The sequence below is a fragment of the Ipomoea triloba genome, chromosome 10, assembly GCF_003576645.1.
Source record: "Ipomoea triloba cultivar NCNSP0323 chromosome 10, ASM357664v1".
In the NCBI taxonomy this organism is placed as follows: domain Eukaryota; kingdom Viridiplantae; phylum Streptophyta; class Magnoliopsida; order Solanales; family Convolvulaceae; genus Ipomoea; species Ipomoea triloba.
Window position 1 is genome coordinate 4,749,857 of NC_044925.1, and position 21,164 is coordinate 4,771,020.

General features: G+C 35.0%; 1 long non-coding RNA gene across 3 annotated transcripts; it reads right to left on the bottom strand.

Annotated features, from left to right (window-relative positions):
- Positions 1–7,599: 7,599 nt before the first annotated feature.
- LOC116031581 lies at positions 7,600–20,710 on the bottom strand. Of its 3 annotated transcripts, none has more exons than XR_004100617.1 (5): positions 20,370–20,710; positions 20,246–20,299; positions 20,073–20,164; positions 19,652–19,799; positions 7,600–8,167 (listed from the first exon to the last, which is right to left on the bottom strand). It is a non-coding gene; the product is annotated as an uncharacterized LOC116031581 (long non-coding RNA). The 3 variants fall into 3 exon arrangements; XR_004100618.1 differs by having other exon boundaries at positions 19,652–19,950; XR_004100616.1 differs by having other exon boundaries at positions 19,652–20,164.
- Positions 20,711–21,164: the final 454 nt, after the last annotated feature.

Consider the following 21,164-nt stretch of genomic DNA (forward strand, 5'->3'; position numbering starts at 1 on the left):
AGTATAGACCGTCTGGAGTAATGAATGCTGTCTTGGCTTCGTCCTCTTCGGCCATCATCACCTGGTGATAGCCCTTGAAAGCGTCCATAAAACTTAAGAGCTCGGCGCCTGCGGTCTCGTCGACCATCTGGTGGATACTCGGGAAAGGGAACGGGTCTAGCGGGCACGCCTTGTTGAGGTCAGTATAATCCACGCACATCCTCCAGGCTGGGGGCTTAGGGACGAGAACTACGTTTGCTAACCATTCGGGGTAGTGAACCTCCCGTATGTGTCCGGCCGCTACCAAATCGGGGTAGTGAACCTCCCGTATGTGTCCGGCCGCTACCAAAGATTTCGTTTCGGAGCGGACGATGTGTCCGGCCGCTACCAAAGATTTCGTTTCGGAGCGGACGAACTCTCGTCGGTCGGACGCCAGGTGTCTCTGCTTCTGCTTGACCGGTCGGGGGTCGGACGCCAGGTGTCTCTGCTTCTGCTTGACCGGTCGGGAGCCCGGGCGTACGGCTATCTGCTTCTGCTTGACCGGTCGGGAGCCCGGGCGTACGGCTAACTGCTTCTGCTTGACCGGTCGGGAGCCCGGGCGTACGGCTAACCTATGGCATATTGTCTGGCGGTCGATCCCAGGCATATCTTCCGGTCCCCAGGCCAGGATATCGGCGTATTCCCGAAGGACGGCGATGATTGCGGTCCGTAAATCTGGCGATAAGGCCGAGCCAATCTTCACAGTACGTTCCGGTTGAGAGTCCGATAGCGGTACCAAATCGACCTCTTCCGACGGTTCGGGACGTTCGACTCGGGCGTCTCCCTTGTTATTGATAGTGTTCACCCGGGACGTGCTAGTATCTTGTTTCTGTATAGCCCGGACATAGCATCGCCTCGCCGATTGGGGGTCTCCTCTGACCGTGCCTACACCTTCCGGAGTCTGGAATTTCATACATAGGTGCGGCATTGATATTATCGCGCCGAGCTGCGATATCCCCGGCCTGCCTAAGATGGCGTTATGAACGCACGCCAAGTCAACGACGACGAACTCCATGGTCACCTGGAGCACTCTCGGGACGGTCCCAACCTCTACGGGCAGGCGGACGACTCCTTCCTGATGGACCATTGCTCCTGTAAAACCCGAGAGCGGTGTCCTGATGGACGACTCCTTTCGGAAGACGTCTAGGTACATAACATTCACACTCGACCCCGTATCCACCATGACTCTCCGTACGTCGACGCCGTTGATGTCTATGGTTACCACCAACGCTTNAGCACTCTCGGGACGGTCCCAACCTCTACGGGCAGGCGGACGACTCCTTCCGGATGGACCATTGCTCCTGTAAAACCCGAGAGCGGTGTCCTGACAGGGATTAACTAGGACCGATCTAACTGAAGCTTTCGGAAGACGTCTAGGTACATAACATTCACACTCGACCCCGTATCCACCATGACTCTCCGTACGTCGACGCCGTTGATGTCTGTGGTTACCACCAACGCTTCGGTCGTGCAGTTGGGGCTGCTCGGCAAGTCATGATCGGTGAACACGATAGGCTCCACTTTCACCCTTTTCTCCGGATTTGACTCATCGACTAGGGCCACGTGTAGATCTCGAGCCCAGTTACGCCGGTCTTCAGCAGTGTCGCCACCTTTCGGTCCTCCGAATATCACATGAATAACTTGCTTTCGAGCGGCTGCCGGAGGTTCCCTATCGAGGTCGGGGTCTTTATCTTTCTTGTCCTTATCTTTTTTGAAATCTTTCCTCCATCCACGCCGGTTCTTCTTCCTCTTTTCGGCAAACTGGGCCAATTCCCCGGTTTGTAGCAGGTCTTCGATCAGANGTCGGGGTCTTTATCTTTCTTGTCCTTATCTTTTTTGAAATCTTTCCTCCATCCACGCCGGTTCTTCTTCCTCTTTTCGGCAAACTGGGCCAATTCCCTGGTTTGTAGCAGGTCTTCGATCAGACCTTTAAGCACATGACACTCTTCGGTGTCATGTCCCCGATTGCGGTGATACGCACAGTACTTCTCCTTATCCGGTCCATCTCTCGCCGGGGCGGGCAACTGGATCAGATGACAACTTTGAGCGAATTGCAAGACCTCCGCAACCGGCCTGTTCAGCGGGGTGTAGATCGGGTTTCCATCGCGATCTTTCTGTCGCAGATTGTTCGGGCGTCGGTCTCTCTGGCCCTGATCCCTCCTTGACCCCCCGGTCTCCATCAACCTCTTAGCTGAGTTCGCCTCCGTGGCAGTAGCGTAAGCCACTACTCTGCGCACAGCGTCTTCGTAGCAGGTCGGCGGCCGGAGTATAAGGTCCTGGTACAGGTTTCCCGCTCTCAGCGAGTTCAACAACAAGTTGGTGGCAGTTACGTCATCTACGGGTTCTATTTCCGACATTTCCTTATTCCATCGCTCGATAAAGACAGAGAGCGGCTCCCCGTCTAACTGTTTGGCGTTCTCCAAATGAGAGAAATGTTTCTTCACGGTCTTGGTCATGGCGAAATGATCGACGAACCTCTGGGCCAGGTCTCGGAAATTCGAAATGGACTCTGGTTCTAGGGTGCGGAACCACTCTGCAGCTCTCCCGGTGAGCGTGGAGTAGAACGCCCTACACATGACGGCCTCGGATACCCCCATCATGAGCATGTTACCATAGTAGAGGTTGACATGCTGTTCGGGGTCCGACCTGCCAGCGTACTCTTTGTCCCCAAGAACGCGCAGGTCTATCGGATAAGGCTCGCTCATGAGCTTGTGCGTAAAGGGCGTTCGGAGCAGGTTGCTAGATCGGCCAGTGGGTCGGTCAGTTCCTTCCTCACGCTTCCATCTGTTGAACTCCGCTCGGACTTGATCGAGCATTCCACGCGAAAGACCGGGCGGACGGGTTGGTTTACGGCGTCTATGGTGACGGGAATCCGAAGAACTTGCTTCACTTGAATCAGCTTCGGTCGCGGTCGGGACATGTAATGGTTGACGCCCTCTCTCCATCGGCGGGTCGATTCGGTCCAGAACACTGACTCTCGGCGCCTCTTCTTGGGCTGGAGGTGGTCTGGAACTTGAGGCGCCCAAACGCGACAGAGCAGGTCGACGCGCCGATGTCGGTTCTTGTAATCTAGAGGAGATCGGTCGCCTTTCGGACTGCGCCCTCCTAGCGGGCGAGTGGGTGGCCGCATCCTCGATCGTCGTAGTATCCGGATGAGGGACCGGCGGCTGAGTGTGCAGTTGAGTGGGCGGTGCCGGCTGGAACGGGAAAGGAGGGGCATAAGGTGTCGGATAGAAACGAGGAGAAGTGGTCCACCAATGAGCGGTCGGATCAAGCGGGTATGGTGGGTACTGGTACGGTATCGGTCCGACCGGTATAGGGAATGCTTGGGGAGGGTGAATCATGTTGACAGGATCAGCCGCCGGCGGATTTATGGTATTGCTCGGGTCGTCTCTAGAGCTAAGGCGGGAACGTAGGTCGGGAGGTGCCTCCTGCTCTGGATCCGCAGCGGCAAAATAATCCATATATGGGTACATGCTTGGAGATTGAAGTTAGGTAGAACGGGACTCGGCTTGTTACTTCGGTCCCCACGGACGGCGCTAAAATGATACAGTATAATACGGAAGAGAATATTCGTATTAATATATGGTAGAGTATAGGAAAGAATACTCTAGGTGTGACCGAGCTCCGTGACAGTGGGTCAGCGGCTCCCGGTCTCTTTAGCTACTGTTCAAGAGGAAATAGCCAAAAGTCTCTCTCTCTACATTAAATGCGCCTTTTATAGCGGATATGGCCAGGCCTACTCCGGTCGGGCTGCATGCAGGACACGTGGCGGACATGCACCGGTCACACTATCGGTCCAATGCGCTTACGATAAGTGGATATGAGACCCCTACTTCGAATCCCGCCCGGGTTGCCGCGGCGGCCCGGAGTGTAGTATACAAGGCTCGGCAGACCGGGAATAGAATCTAAGGGCCTGGCTGAGTCCTTACGCAGAGAGAGAGATCGGGATACGGAGACCGGATTTTATCCCTATCATTATATGGCTTCAATTAAGATTTCGACTGATAGTATATTCACATATACAACGTATAAGACAAGAGAAATACGAGTAACAATACACTAAACAAGTGAATAGACAATTTTACCCCTTCATTTGACCTCAACTTAACCAAAATTTGACGAAATGACCAACATTGGAAAGAATTTGAAAGTCAAGGGACCTAAACTGTCCAAATTAAAAGTCGGGGACTAATTTTAGAAAATCAACATAGTCGGAGGACCATTGCTGGAATTAACTCCTTTATTTATTTTTTAGGTAGCAAACGTTAATATGACTGCGTGCGTACAGATCAATGAAGTATTATCCTAACGAAATGCAGTAGATGACTTCAATTGATCACATATTGACACTATAATAACTTCATTTGATTATATAATCAATTGGCTGGCCTAATTTGTTGTACATTGGGTGAGTTAGAAATACCGGGTCTATAGAGAATTAAGGGAATGCTTGAGCATGATTTTTAAACACGTTTTAAGTATTTATTATTTCCCTATAGGAATATGATTCATGTGACTGACAATAAATAATTAATGCCTGACCTATATTGGACCATTAAAGAAGGATAAATAAGGGTATGGCATTCTGTAATTTTGAGCATTATACACTCTCTATTTTTGTTCTTTATATTACCACGTTTAGCGAATTTTCTAGGGTCACACTTGTTAGACCGTCTTATGAATCCTTATTTGTAAGACATGTCGGGTCAATATGCAAATGTAATACTTATACTAGCAAAGGTAATACTAAATCATGAATAAAATGTTTGTTACTTATAAGGGAAAACATAATACTTTTGATAACAAATGTAATATTTTTATATTTTGATGTAAAAGTATTAGGGTGTGTTTGGTTTGTGGGTTTAGGCATAAGGAATGTGTATAAAAGTGATTGTTAGTGTTTGGTTAATAGATTTTGAGAATGCTATTATGGGTTTGGAATACCCCATTAATGAGAAAACGCATACCCTTATTAAATAAGCGTTTCATTTCCCTTTCTCGTTTCTTCCCCAACTATTAATAATCATTCACATTCCACCCAACTACCAAACATGCTAAATACTTTCACCAAAATCCATTAACCTTACCAAGTATTTGATACCGATTCCGATTCCCATGTGCGAACCAAACGCACCCTTACTTTTTTCATCAAAAGTATTATATTTTCCCTTATAAGTAATGTTACACTTATAAAGGAAAATGTAATACTTTTAAATCAAAATGTAAAAGTGTTACAATTTTCTTCAAAAGTATTACATTTTTTCATATAAGTAATAAATATTTTATTTCTAATTTAGTATTACATTTGCTAGTATAAGTATTACATTTCCTTTTAAATTGTTTATTCTTTTTTTTTTAAACTATAATTATTTGTTTATGAAAATATTAATGGAGTTTGATTATTTTACATTTAGAAAAGTATCTATAATTTTTTTTTCATGATTATTGTTGTGTATGTAAAATTTTTAAAAACTTGTGAATCTTATTTTAAATTATTTGATATTCGTATTTTATTTTCTTATTTAATTTAAATTGTAGGTATAAAATTACATGTTAACTTTAGGTAGGGCTTATATTTTTTGTCATGCCCTATGCCTATAAAATGATAGAACTGGACCCTACAGCATAAAATGATAGAACTGGACCCTACAGCACATACGAAGAAGATGTGGAAGCTTAAGATTGCTGAAGGTGGGCAATTGTTATACCATAAATTAGGGTTCATATTACATTGTTAACACTGATACAAAAATTTTGTACCTTCAATTAATATATTTTCTATCTACAGTTAACAACTTCTGTATATGTAAACAAATAACTTGATAATTGCCGACATATAATATGATACTACAGGTATAAAAACTGTCAATTGCATGTACAAAATGGATAACTACATATACATAATCTGAAAGTTATATTTGGATTAGGATTTAAAATCCAAGGTAGACTTAGTCTATGGTATAATTTTTCGAATGTGGGGGCCGTAATAAATAGCACCAACAACTACGTCGGGGAGTACAACCGTAATAAATAAAAGCATTCACAATGTACTCCAGTATGTAGTTGTACTATTATATTGCAAAAGGCCTTCGGGAGGTTTATTGTACTCTTACAGGTAACATTGCGCCTGAAATCATTATTTAATTTGACGTGGTCCAACATTAATTGTCTATTTGATTGGATTTTTTTTTTTATACTATTAACTATATTACAATGTAATATCTGTTCTACGTTCACAACGAGCCAACGCCCCACGCCCCAACTGGGAATCAAACCGGTGACCTCTCACTTAGGAGGATCACAGCTATGCCGCGTGACCACAATGCCTTTGACAAAACACAACATTACCATCTTGTCTAGTTAATCTATTGATTGGATGTAATTGACTAACAATTACAACATAATTCGTTGAACCCCTCAATTACGCTATTTGATTTGAGAGAATTGTAATTCTACTGAGTTGTATTTCCCTCCATTTAAATTCTAATTCGGTGCAACATGAAAAAGAAAAATAATATGAAATTACAACATCACCCTTGATGATGATTATTATTATTACTATTACCAAAGCATTTTAGTCTTTTCTTTTCAATTCCCATAAATTCTATTCTTGCCTACCAAGACTTTGTTTGGCAGAGCTTATAGTTTATTTTAAGCTACTAATAAGCTATCTCTATTTGGTAATATTCCAAAAAAACCTAATAGCTTAAAATAAGAGCTTAATTTGAAAAGCTGTTCTAGGTAGCTTTTCAAAAATAAGCTAGTAGTTTCGTAACTTTTTTCCATTTTTATCCTTATTATTTTAAGTAAATGATCTTTTACTCATCTCAATTAAAATCTTTTTGAACTTTTCTCTTCAATATGTTTAGTTGTAATTTAAATTTGACATTTGTGTGTTTGAACATTAAATTTGTATGGACTAATTTTATTAACTTTAAATATTTTGTTTTACTTTATATATTTTCAAATATATGTTCTTACTTTATATTTTATTAAAATATATTGGTTTCATTATTTTATATTTTAATATGTAAACAAATCTATTTAAATTTAAAATTATTTAAATTTTATGAATATGTCATTTTTAGTCTTTTTACATTTGTCAGCATATCAAAAAGCTAAAATTACCAAACATTTTTAAGCATAATAGCTTTTCATATTTCAGCTACTAGATTATAGCTTTTCAACTTTCAGTTACTTTTTCAGCTAGATTTGCCAAACATAGCCCAAACAATGTAATTTGAATTCATACTTTATTCTCACCTTATTCTTTTCCCACCGAATTACAATTCATTTCTCCCCTAGTTCTTTCCAACCAAACGATTCATAAGACATTTTTTTAGTCCTTTATGATGAATTAAATTTTTGGGAAAATAAATCCAAAATATGTATTTGATGGAATAACTTTTGAGGAAAAATTAATTAACATGGTTTGTGTTACCTAAAAAGTCATTTAACATGTTTGGTTCATTTAAATATAATGTTTCTGGATTTTTAAAATTATCTTTTTTGTATTTAAAAAAACAAACACAACAAATAATTGCGGGTTTAATAAAACACTTGTATATTAACAAACTATATGCCAAAAACTTATAGTTTGCAACAAAAATATTTAAAATACAAAATAGTACCAGTCGTTATACCGTGGACCATGGATCATGGTTGATACTGCAGTTGTGTTGAATTGATACTATAGTTGTGTTGAACGGATACTGCAGTTGTGTTGAAAGGAAACTGTAGTTGCGCGAAACAGAAGCCGTGTCATCAGTCTGGAATTGTAGTTGTGTTGAACGGAAGAACAGTCTCTGTTCCGCGCAACTGCAGTTTCCTTTCAACACAATTGCAGTATCTTTTCAACACAACTGCACTATCTGTTCAACACAACTACAGTATCAGTCATGATCATGCTCCACAATGCATTGTGGACCATGGTCCACAATATAATTTGCGAAATAGTACATTGTAGAAAAGATCACAAAGTCATCAAGAAATTAGATTCACAGTTGACCGCCAAGGAACTTGTAGTCCAGTGGCATCAAAACCTTCCCTTTATACGGGAGGTGGTGGGTTCGCCTCTCAGTGGAGTCAATAGTGACTCTTGTACTTCAATCGGTTGAGAAAGTAGTGTGCTTCAACATTCAATCGGCTGCATTGTAATAGAGTTAGTAGTATTCAAAAAAAAGATTCACGGTTGACCCAAACTTTCCTAAATCGTCAAAAATTGCTCCAAATATAGGAACCTTTTTCTCACATTTTAAATGTCTACAAAAAATTGAACTTTTCTTACTACCAAACTCCTGCCTTTGTAATCAAATCTATTCATTACCACGCCTGTCTTATTCGTTTCAAACGGGGACCATCCTGAACCAAAATTGTTAAATTGAGTGCTCATCAATTTTGTCGGCAAGGAGAGGGGTTCTATCCTGCTCGCCCATTCTTTCTTTTATATATATGTCTTGATGAACTAAATTGACATGTATATGCACCTAATTGCAACATTAAAATTTTTGAGAGCCTAATTGATTTTTCAGGTAAAGTTCGATGGCCTATTTGAAATATTTTATGCTAAAAAAGTGACTTTTACATTTACCTGTTATTACAGGTCACTAACAGGTAATTATGCCCTATAAACTAAATTGACATGTTTATGTAACTAATTGCAATTTTAAAAGGTTTGAGTGCCTAATATATTTCTTAGATAAAGTTTGATGGTCTATTTGACACATTCTTTACAAAAAAAAAAAAAAAGTGACATTTACATTTACCTGTTATTACAGGTCACTAACAAATAATTATCGAACTAAATTGACATGTTTATGCACCTAATTGAAACATTAAAAATTTTGAGAGCCTAATTGATTTTTCAGGTAAAGTTCGATGGCCTATTTGAAACATTTTATGCTAAAAAAGTGACATTTACATTTACCTGTTATTCCAGGTCACTAACATGTCATTATGCCTTGACGAACTAAATTGACATGTTTATATACTTAATTGCAACTTTAAAAAGTTTGAGAGCCTAATTGATGCCTATTTGACACATTTTATGCAAAAAAAGTGACATTTAAATTTAGCAGGTATTACAGGTCACTAACAGATAATTATGCCTTATAAACTAAATTGACATGTTTATGAAGCTAATTGCAAAATTTAAATGTTTGAGGACCTAATTGATTTTTTATGTAAAGTTTGATGGCTTATTTGACACATTTTATGCAAAAAAAAGTGACATTTATGCACTTAATTGCAACATTAAAAATTTTGAGAGCCTAATTGATTTTTCAGGTAAAGTTCGATGGCCTATTTGAAACAATTTATGCTAAAAAAGTGACATTTACATTTACCTTGTTATTACAGGTCACTAACATGTCATTATGCCTTGATAAACTAAATTGACATGTTTATGTACTTAATTGCAACTTTAAAAAGTTTGAGAGCCTAATTGATTCTTATTTGACACATTTTATGCAAAAAAAAAAAAAGTGACATTTAAATTTACCTGGTATTACAGGTCACTAACAGGTAATTATGCCTTATAAACTAAATTGACTTGTTTATGCAGCTAATTGCAAAATTAAAATGTTTGAGGGCCTAATTGATTCTGTAGGTAAAGTTCGATGGCTTATTTGACACATTTTATTCTAAAAAAGTGACATTTAAATTTACCTGGTATTACAGGTCACTAACAGGTAATTATGCCTTATAAACTAAATTGACTTGTTTATGCAGCTAATTGCAAAATTAAAATGTTTGAGGGCCTAATTGATTCTGTAGGTAAAGTTCGATGGCTTATTTGACACATTTTATTCTAAAAAAGTGACATTTAAATTTACCTGGTATTACAGGTCACTAACAGGTAATTATGCCTTATAAACTAAATTGACTTGTTTATGCAGCTAATTGCAAAATTAAAATGTTTGAGGGCCTAATTGATTCTGTAGGTAAAGTTCGATGGCTTATTTGACACATTTTATTCTAAAAAAGTGACATTTAAATTTACCTGGTATTACAGGTCACTAACAGGTAATTATGCCTTATAAACTAAATTGACTTGTTTATGCAGCTAATTGCAAAATTAAAATGTTTGAGGGCCTAATTGATTCTGTAGGTAAAGTTCGATGGCTTATTTGACACATTTTATTCTAAAAAAGTGACATTTAAATTTACCTGGTATTACAGGTCACTAACAGGTAATTATGCCTTATAAACTAAATTGACTTGTTTATGCAGCTAATTGCAAAATTAAAATGTTTGAGGGCCTAATTGATTCTGTAGGTAAAGTTCGATGGCTTATTTGACACATTTTATTCTAAAAAAGTGACATTTAAATTTACCTGGTATTACAGGTCACTAACAGGTAATTATGCCTTATAAACTAAATTGACTTGTTTATGCAGCTAATTGCAAAATTAAAATGTTTGAGGGCCTAATTGATTCTGTAGGTAAAGTTCGATGGCTTATTTGACACATTTTATTCTAAAAAAGTGACATTTACATTTACCTGTTATTACAGGTCACTAACAGGTAATATGCTTTGATGACCTAAATTGACATGTTTATGTACTTAATTGCAGTTTTAAAAAGTTTGACAGCCTAATTGATTCCTATTTGACACATTTTATTAAAAAAAATAAAAAGATGACCTTTACATTTACAGGGTATTACAGGTCAGTAACAGGTAATTACGCCTTGATGAACTAAGTTGACATATTTATGCACCTAATTACAACATTAAAAATTTTGAGAGCCTAATTGATTTTTCAGGTAAAGTTCGATGGCCTATTTGAAACATTTTATGCTAAAAAAGTGAAATTTACATTTACCTATTATTACAGGTCACTAACATGTCAGTATGCCTTGACGAAATAAATTGACATGTTTATATATACTTAATTGCAACTTTAAAAAGTTTGAGAGCCTAATTGATGCCTATTTGGCACATTTTATGCAAAAAAAGAGTCACATTTAAATTACCTGGTATTACAAGTCACTAACAGGTAATTATGCCTTATAAACTAAATTGACCTGTTTATGCACCTAATTGCAAAATTGAAATGTTTGAGGGCCAAATTTATTTTCTAGGTAAAGTTCGATCGCTAATTTGACACATTTTATTCTTAAAAAGTGACATTTACATTTACTTGTTATTATAGGTCACTAAGAGATAATTTTTTCTTTGATGACCTAAATCGACATGTTTATGTACTTAATTGCAGCTTTAAAAAGTTTGACAGCCTAATTGATTCCTATTTGACACATTTTATGCAAAAACAAGTGACATTTAAATTTACCTGTTATTACAGGTCAGTAACAGGTAATTATGCCTTATAAACTAAATTGACACGTTTATATACCTAATTGCAATTTTAAAAGGTTTAAGTGCCTAATTGATTTTCCAGATAATGTTCGATGGTCTAATTGACACATTTTATGCAAAAAAGTGACATTTACATTTACTTGTTATTACAGGTCACTAACATGTCATTACGCCTTAATGAACTAAATTGACATGTTTATGTATTTAATAGCAACTTTAAAAAGTTTCAGAGCCTAATTGATGCAATTTGACACAATTTATGCAAAAAAAAGTGACATTAAAATTTACCTGGTATTACAGGTCAGTAACAGGTAATTACGCCTTGATAAACTAAATTGACATGTTTATGTAACTAATTGCAATTTTAAAAGGTTTGAGTGCCTAATATATTTCTTAGATAAAGTTTGATGGTCTATTTGACACATTCTTTACAAAAAAAAAAAAAAGTGACATTTACATTTACCTGTTATTACAGGTCACTAACAAATAATTATCGAACTAAATTGACATGTTTATGCACCTAATTGAAACATTAAAAATTTTGAGAGCCTAATTGATTTTTCAGGTAAAGTTCGATGGCCTATTTGAAACATTTTATGCTAAAAAAGTGACATTTACATTTACCTGTTATTCCAGGTCACTAACATGTCATTATGCCTTGACGAACTAAATTGACATGTTTATATACTTAATTGCAACTTTACAAAGTTTGAGAGCCTAATTGATGCCTATTTGGCACATGTTATGCAAAAAAAGAGTCACATTTAAATTACCTGGTATTACAAGTCACGAACAGGTAATTATGCCTTATAAACTAAATTGACTTGTTTATGCAGCCAATTGCAAAATTAAAATGGTGGAGGGCCTAATTGATTCTGTAGGTAAATTTCGAGGGCTTATTTGACACATTTTATTCTAAAAAAGTGACATTTAAATTTACCTGGTATTACAGGTCACGAACAGGTAAGTATGCCTTATAAACTAAAATGACTTGGTTATGCAGCTAATTGCAAAATTAAAATGTTTGAGGGACTAATTGATTCTGTAGGTACAGTTCGATGGCTTATTTGACACATTTTATGCTAAAAAAGTGACATTTACATTTACCTGTTATTCCAGGTCACTAACATGTCATTATGCCTTGACGAACTAAATTGACATGTTTATATACTTAATTGCAACTTTACAAAGTTTGAGAGCCTAATTGATGCCTATTTGGCACATGTTATGCAAAAAAAGAGTCACATTTAAATTACCTGGTATTACAAGTCACGAACAGGTAATTATGCCTTATAAACTAAATTGACTTGTTTATGCAGCCAATTGCAAAATTAAAATGGTGGAGGGCCTAATTGATTCTGTAGGTAAATTTCGAGGGCTTATTTGACACATTTTATTCTAAAAAAGTGACATTTAAATTTACCTGGTATTACAGGTCACGAACAGGTAAGTATGCCTTATAAACTAAAATGACTTGGTTATGCAGCTAATTGCAAAATTAAAATGTTTGAGGGACTAATTGATTCTGTAGGTACAGTTCGATGGCTTATTTGACACATTTTATGCTAAAAAAGTGACATTTACATTTACCTGTTATTCCAGGTCACTAACATGTCATTATGCCTTGACGAACTAAATTGACATGTTTATATACTTAATTGCAACTTTACAAAGTTTGAGAGCCTAATTGATGCCTATTTGGCACATGTTATGCAAAAAAAGAGTCACATTTAAATTACCTGGTATTACAAGTCACGAACAGGTAATTATGCCTTATAAACTAAATTGACTTGTTTATGCAGCCAATTGCAAAATTAAAATGGTGGAGGGCCTAATTGATTCTGTAGGTAAATTTCGAGGGCTTATTTGACACATTTTATTCTAAAAAAGTGACATTTAAATTTACCTGGTATTACAGGTCACGAACAGGTAAGTATGCCTTATAAACTAAAATGACTTGGTTATGCAGCTAATTGCAAAATTAAAATGTTTGAGGGACTAATTGATTCTGTAGGTACAGTTCGATGGCTTATTTGACACATTTTATGCTAAAAAAGTGACATTTACATTTACCTGTTATTCCAGGTCACTAACATGTCATTATGCCTTGACGAACTAAATTGACATGTTTATATACTTAATTGCAACTTTACAAAGTTTGAGAGCCTAATTGATGCCTATTTGGCACATGTTATGCAAAAAAAGAGTCACATTTAAATTACCTGGTATTACAAGTCACGAACAGGTAATTATGCCTTATAAACTAAATTGACTTGTTTATGCAGCCAATTGCAAAATTAAAATGGTGGAGGGCCTAATTGATTCTGTAGGTAAATTTCGAGGGCTTATTTGACACATTTTATTCTAAAAAAGTGACATTTAAATTTACCTGGTATTACAGGTCACGAACAGGTAAGTATGCCTTATAAACTAAAATGACTTGGTTATGCAGCTAATTGCAAAATTAAAATGTTTGAGGGACTAATTGATTCTGTAGGTACAGTTCGATGGCTTATTTGACACATTTTATGCTAAAAAAGTGACATTTACATTTACCTGTTATTCCAGGTCACTAACATGTCATTATGCCTTGACGAACTAAATTGACATGTTTATATACTTAATTGCAACTTTACAAAGTTTGAGAGCCTAATTGATGCCTATTTGGCACATGTTATGCAAAAAAAGAGTCACATTTAAATTACCTGGTATTACAAGTCACGAACAGGTAATTATGCCTTATAAACTAAATTGACTTGTTTATGCAGCCAATTGCAAAATTAAAATGGTGGAGGGCCTAATTGATTCTGTAGGTAAATTTCGAGGGCTTATTTGACACATTTTATTCTAAAAAAGTGACATTTAAATTTACCTGGTATTACAGGTCACGAACAGGTAAGTATGCCTTATAAACTAAAATGACTTGGTTATGCAGCTAATTGCAAAATTAAAATGTTTGAGGGACTAATTGATTCTGTAGGTACAGTTCGATGGCTTATTTGACACATTTTATGCTAAAAAAGTGACATTTACATTTACCTGTTATTACAGGTCACTAACAGGTAATATGCTTTGATGACCTAAATTGACATGTTTATGTACTTAATTGCAGTTTTAAAAAGTTTGACAGCCTAATTGATTCCTATTTGACACATTTTATTAAAAAAAAAAAAAAGATGACATTTACATTTACAGGGTATTACAGGTCAGTAACAGGTAATTACGCCTTGATGAACTAAGTTGACATATTTATGCACCTAATTGAAACATTAAAAATTCTGAGAGCCTAATTGATGCCTATTTGACACATTTTATTAAAAAAAAAAAAAGATGACATTTACATTTACTTGTTATTACAGGTCTCTAACAGGTAATTACGCCTTGATGAACTAAGTTGACATATTTATGCACCTAATTGAAACATTAAAAATTCTGAGAGCCTAATTGATGCCTATTTGACACATTTTATTAAAAAAAAAAAAAGATGACATTTACATTTACTTGTTATTACAGGTCTCTAACAGGTAATTACGCCTTGATGAACTAAGTTGACATATTTATGCACCTAATTGAAACATTAAAAATTCTGAGAGCCTAATTGATGCCTATTTGACACATTTTATTAAAAAAAAAAAAAGATGACATTTACATTTACTTGTTATTACAGGTCTCTAACAGGTAATTACGCCTTGATGAACTAAGTTGACATATTTATGCACCTAATTGAAACATTAAAAATTCTGAGAGCCTAATTGATGCCTATTTGACACATTTTATTAAAAAAAAAAAAAGATGACATTTACATTTACTTGTTATTACAGGTCTCTAACAGGTAATTACGCCTTGATGAACTAAGTTGACATATTTATGCACCTAATTGAAACATTAAAAATTCTGAGAGCCTAATTGATGCCTATTTGACACATTTTATTAAAAAAAAAAAAAGATGACATTTACATTTACTTGTTATTACAGGTCTCTAACAGGTAATTACGCCTTGATGAACTAAGTTGACATATTTATGCACCTAATTGAAACATTAAAAATTCTGAGAGCCTAATTGATGCCTATTTGACACATTTTATTAAAAAAAAAAAAAGATGACATTTACATTTACTTGTTATTACAGGTCTCTAACAGGTAATTACGCCTTGATGAACTAAGTTGACATATTTATGCACCTAATTGAAACATTAAAAATTCTGAGAGCCTAATTGATGCCTATTTGACACATTTTATTAAAAAAAAAAAAAGATGACATTTACATTTACTTGTTATTACAGGTCTCTAACAGGTAATTACGCCTTGATGAACTAAGTTGACATATTTATGCACCTAATTGAAACATTAAAAATTCTGAGAGCCTAATTGATGCCTATTTGACACATTTTATTAAAAAAAAAAAAAGATGACATTTACATTTACTTGTTATTACAGGTCTCTAACAGGTAATTACGCCTTGATGAACTAAGTTGACATATTTATGCACCTAATTGAAACATTAAAAATTCTGAGAGCCTAATTGATGCCTATTTGACACATTTTATTAAAAAAAAAAAAAGATGACATTTACATTTACTTGTTATTACAGGTCTCTAACAGGTAATTACGCCTTGATGAACTAAGTTGACATATTTATGCACCTAATTGAAACATTAAAAATTCTGAGAGCCTAATTGATGCCTATTTGACACATTTTATTAAAAAAAAAAAAAGATGACATTTACATTTACTTGTTATTACAGGTCTCTAACAGGTAATTACGCCTTGATGAACTAAGTTGACATATTTATGCACCTAATTGAAACATTAAAAATTCTGAGAGCCTAATTGATGCCTATTTGACACATTTTATTAAAAAAAAAAAAAGATGACATTTACATTTACTTGTTATTACAGGTCTCTAACAGGTAATTACGCCTTGATAAACTAAATTGACATGTTTATGTAACTAATTGCAATTTTAAAAGGTTTGAGTGCCTAATATATTTCTTAGATAAAGTTTGATGGTCTATTAGACACATTTTTTACAAAAAAAAAAAAAGTGACATTTGCATTTACCTGATATTACAGATTACTAACAAGTAATTATCGAACTAAATTGACATGTTTATGCACATAATTGCAACATTAAAAATTTTAAGAGCCTAATTGATTTTTCAGGTAAAGTTCGATGGCCTATTTGAAACATTTTATCCCAAAAAAGTGACATTTACATTACCTGTTATTACAGGTCACTAACATGTCATTATGCCTTGACGAAATAAACTGACATGTTTATATACTTAATTGCAACTTTAAAAAGTTTGAAAGCCTAATTGATGCCTATTTGACACATTTTATGAAAAAAAAAGTGACATTTAAATTACCAGGTATTACAGGTAACTAACAGGTAATTATACCTTATAAACTAAATTGACTTGTTTATGAAGCTAATTGCAAAATTAAAATATTTGAGGACCTAATTGATTTTTTAGGTAAAAGTTCGATGGGTTATTTGACACATTTTATTCTAAAAAAGTGATATTTACATTTACCTGTTATTACAAGTCACTAACAGGTAATTATGCTTTGATTTCCTAAATTGACATGTTTATGTACTTAATTGCAGCTTTAAAAAGTTTGACAGCCTAATCGATCCCTATTTTACACATTTTATGCAAAAAAAAAAGTGACATTTAAATTTACCTTTTATTACAGGTCACTAACAGGTAATTATGCCTTATAAACTAAATTGACATGTTTATATATCTAATTGCAATTTTAAAAGGTTTGAGTGCTTAATTGATTTTTCAGATAAAGTTCGATGGTCTATTTGACACATTTTATTCAAAAAAAAAAAAAAGAAGTGACATTTACATTTACAAGGTATTAGAGGTCAGTAACAGGTAATTAAGCCTTGATGAACTAAATTGACACTTTTATGCACCTAATTGCAACATTAAAATTTTTGAGGGTCTAATTGATTTTTCAGGTAAAGTTCGATGGCATATTTGGCACATTTTATGCTAATAAAGTGACATTTACATTTACCTGTTATTACAGGTTACTAACAGGTAATTATGCCTTGATAAACTAAATTGACTTGCTAATGAAGCTAATTGCAAAATTAAAATATTTGAGGACCTAATTGATTTTTTAGGTAAAGTTCGATGGCTTATTTGACACATTTTATTCTAAAAAAGTGACATTTACATTTACCTGTTATTACAGGTCACTAACAGGTAATTATGCTTTGATGTCCTAAATTGACACGTTTATGTACTTAATTGCAGCTTTAAAAAGTTTGACAGCCAAATCGATTCCTATTTTTACACATTTTATGCAAAAAAAAAGTGACATTTAAATTTACCTTTTATTACAGGTCACTAACAGGTAATTATGCCTTATAAACTAAATTGACATTTTTATATATCTAATTGCAATTTTAAAATGTTTGAGTGCTTAATTGATTTTTCAGATAAAGTTCGATGGTCTATTTGACACATTTTATTCAAAAAAAAAAAAAAGTGACATTTACATTTACAAGGTATTACAGGTCAGTAACAGGTAATTAAGCCTTGATGAACTAAATTGACACTTTTATGCACCTAATTGCAACATTAAAATTTTTGAGGGTCTAATTGATTTTTCAGGTAAAGTTCGATGGCATATTTGACACATTTTATGCTAATAAAGTGACATTTACATTTACCTGTTATTACAGGTCACTAACACGTAATTATGCCTTGATAAACTAAATTGACATGTTTATGTATTTAATTGCAACTTTAAAAAGTTTGAAAGCCTAATTGATGCCTATTTGACACATTTTATGCAAAAAAAAGTGACATTTAAATTTACCTTTTATTTTAGGTCACTAACAGGTAATTATTCCTTATAAACTAAATTGACATGTTTATGTAACTAATTGCATTTTTAAAAGGTTTGGGTGCCTAATTTATTTTTTAGATAAAGTTTGATGGTCTACTTGACACATTTTTTACAAAAAAAAGTAACATTTACATTTACCTAGTATTACAGGTCACTAACAGGTAATTATGCTTTGATGAAGTAAGTTGACATGTTTATGCACCTAATTGCAACATTAAAAATTTTGAGAGCCTAATTGATTTTTCAGGTAAAGTTCGATGGCCTGTTTGAAACATTTTATGCTAAAAAAGTGACATTAAAATTTACAAGGTATTGTAGGTCACTAACAGGTAATTATGCCTTGTAAACTAAATTGACCTGTTTATGAAGCTAATTGCAAAATTAAAATGTTTGAGGACCTCATTGATTTTTTAGGTAAAGTTCGATGGCTTATTTGACACATTTTATTATAAAAAAGTGACATTTACATTTACCTGTTATTACAGGTTACGAACAGGTAATTATGCTTTGATGACCTAAATTGACATGTTTATGTACTTAAATGCAGATTTAAAAAGTTTGACAGTCTAATCGATTCGTATTTGACATATTTTTTGCAAAAAAAAAAAAAAAAGTGACATTTAAATTTACCTGTTATTAAAGGTCACTAACAGGTAATTATGTCTTTTAAACTAAATTGACATGTTTATATACCTAATTGCAATTTTAAAAGATTTGAGTGCCTAATTGATTTTCCAGATAAAGTTCGATGGTCTAATTGACACATTTTATGCAAAAAAAAATGACATTTACATTTAGGTGTTATTACATGTCACTAACAGGTAATTATGATTTGATGAACTAAATTGAAATTTTTATGTACTTAATTGCAACTTTAAAAAGTTTGAGAGCCTAATTGATTCCTATTTGACATATTTTATGCAAAAAAAATAAAAGTGACATTTAAATTTACCTGGTATTACAAGTCACTAACAGGTAATTATGTCTTATAAACTTAATTGACATGTTTATATACCTAATTGCAATTTTAAAAGGTTTGAGTGCCTAATTGATTTTTCAGATAAAGTTCGAGGGTCTATTTGACACATTTTATGCAAAAAAATGTGACATTTACATTTACTTGGTATTACAGGTCAGTAACAGGTAATTACGTTTTGATGAACTAAATTGACATGTTTATGCACCTAATTGCAACATTAAAAATTTTGAGGGTCTAATTGATTTTTCAGGTAAAGTTCGATGGCCTATTAGACACATTTTATGCTAAAAAAGTGACATTTACATTTAGTTGTTATTACAGGTCACTAACATATAATTATGACTTGATGAACTAAATTGACATGTGTATGTACCAAATTGCAACTTTAAAATAATTTAAGAGCCTAATTGATGCCTATTTGACACATTTTATGCAAAAAAAAAAGTGACATTTAAATTTACCTGGTCTATGTTTGCATAACTGTGAGATGGATGGTAGGCAGGATTCAGATGAGGAAGAAGAGGCACTTGACCCAAATGCTGTTCCTACTGATTTTACTAGCCGAGAAGCAAAGGTTTGGGAAGCTAAATCCAAAGCAACCGAGAGAAACTGGAAGAAAAAGGAGGAAGAATTGATTTGCAAAATATGTGGAGAGTCTGGACACTTTAGACAGGTGCATGTTTCTCATTGATGTTTGGTCTTCTAGAAGAACCAAAGAAAACCATTCAAAACAGTGCTCTTGTTTGGAACATTTACCCCTCTGGTTATAGTCAAAATGAATTCATTAAAGCTGAAATTCAGAAAACAATGCATATATACCCACTAAACACTACAATTAGCTCATAATCCACAATGCACAATGTCGAGAAACTTGAGTTTTACCATGCTATAGGATCCTGTGATGTAGCCAACAAGAACAAGCTCCATCTCGCAATCATGTAGATCTTCATTGTTTCCATCGGTATGAAGGTTTGCTAGAAAAGTAAAATGGCACATGAAATAAATTACTGTCCACAAAAAAAAATATCACAAGTATAATTAGGTTTTTCACTCACAATATTTCTATTTGAAATGCAGCAGTCATTTTCCCATCCAACGCTGAGTACAATCTTCAAATAACAAATAAATTAAATGAAATTAAAAACCAAAATAAAAAAAAAAAAAAAACCAAAATATTACCTGGACGGCGCGGCTAGAGGTGTTGGACGGCGACGGCGACGGGGTTGGAGGCGTCAGATCTGGACGGCGACGGTGGCTGGGCAGCAGCTTTGCAGCGCAGCGAGCAGAGAAGAGACGGTGGCTGGACGGCGTGCGGCGAGCGGCGAGGAGACCGGCGGCGAACGGATGCGAGTGGTGACGGCGTGCGGCGGTGGCGTTTGGGAAGAAGACGGGCGATTATGACTGCAAATTTGATTTTGGGGTTTTTTTTGGGTATGTCGCGATGTTATGCTTTTGGGAAAGAAGACGGGTGATTTTCCCCTAATTATCTTCGTCCGAAGTTCCAACTTCGGACGTAGGCAGCGTAATGGGATAGACCATATGCGTTCGGACGCAGATGGTCTGGCATTTAAAAATAATAATAATAAAATAATAAAATAATGAACATTTTAATTACAAAAATACCACCGTGTCACTTTACGCATCCGGTGTTTTAATTCCGGACGCAATTATCTTATATTTAAAGTCATCACTTTACGCGTCCGGTGTTTTAATTCCGGACGCAAATTGTCTTATATTTAAAGTCATTTTCGTACTAGTGTCTGCATATCTAGCTTAAATTCTTCTATAAGGATATAAACCAGTTGGGACAAATGTTGTGTGCTAGTTTTTTCTTGTTTATGTGGACTCTTTGTCTTCAGGTCTTTGATACTCCATAATACATGTTGAATTTAATATTTATTTACATGCCATTTGATACTCCATAATACATGTTGAATTTAATATTTATTTACATGCCATATCACTTTGATTCAA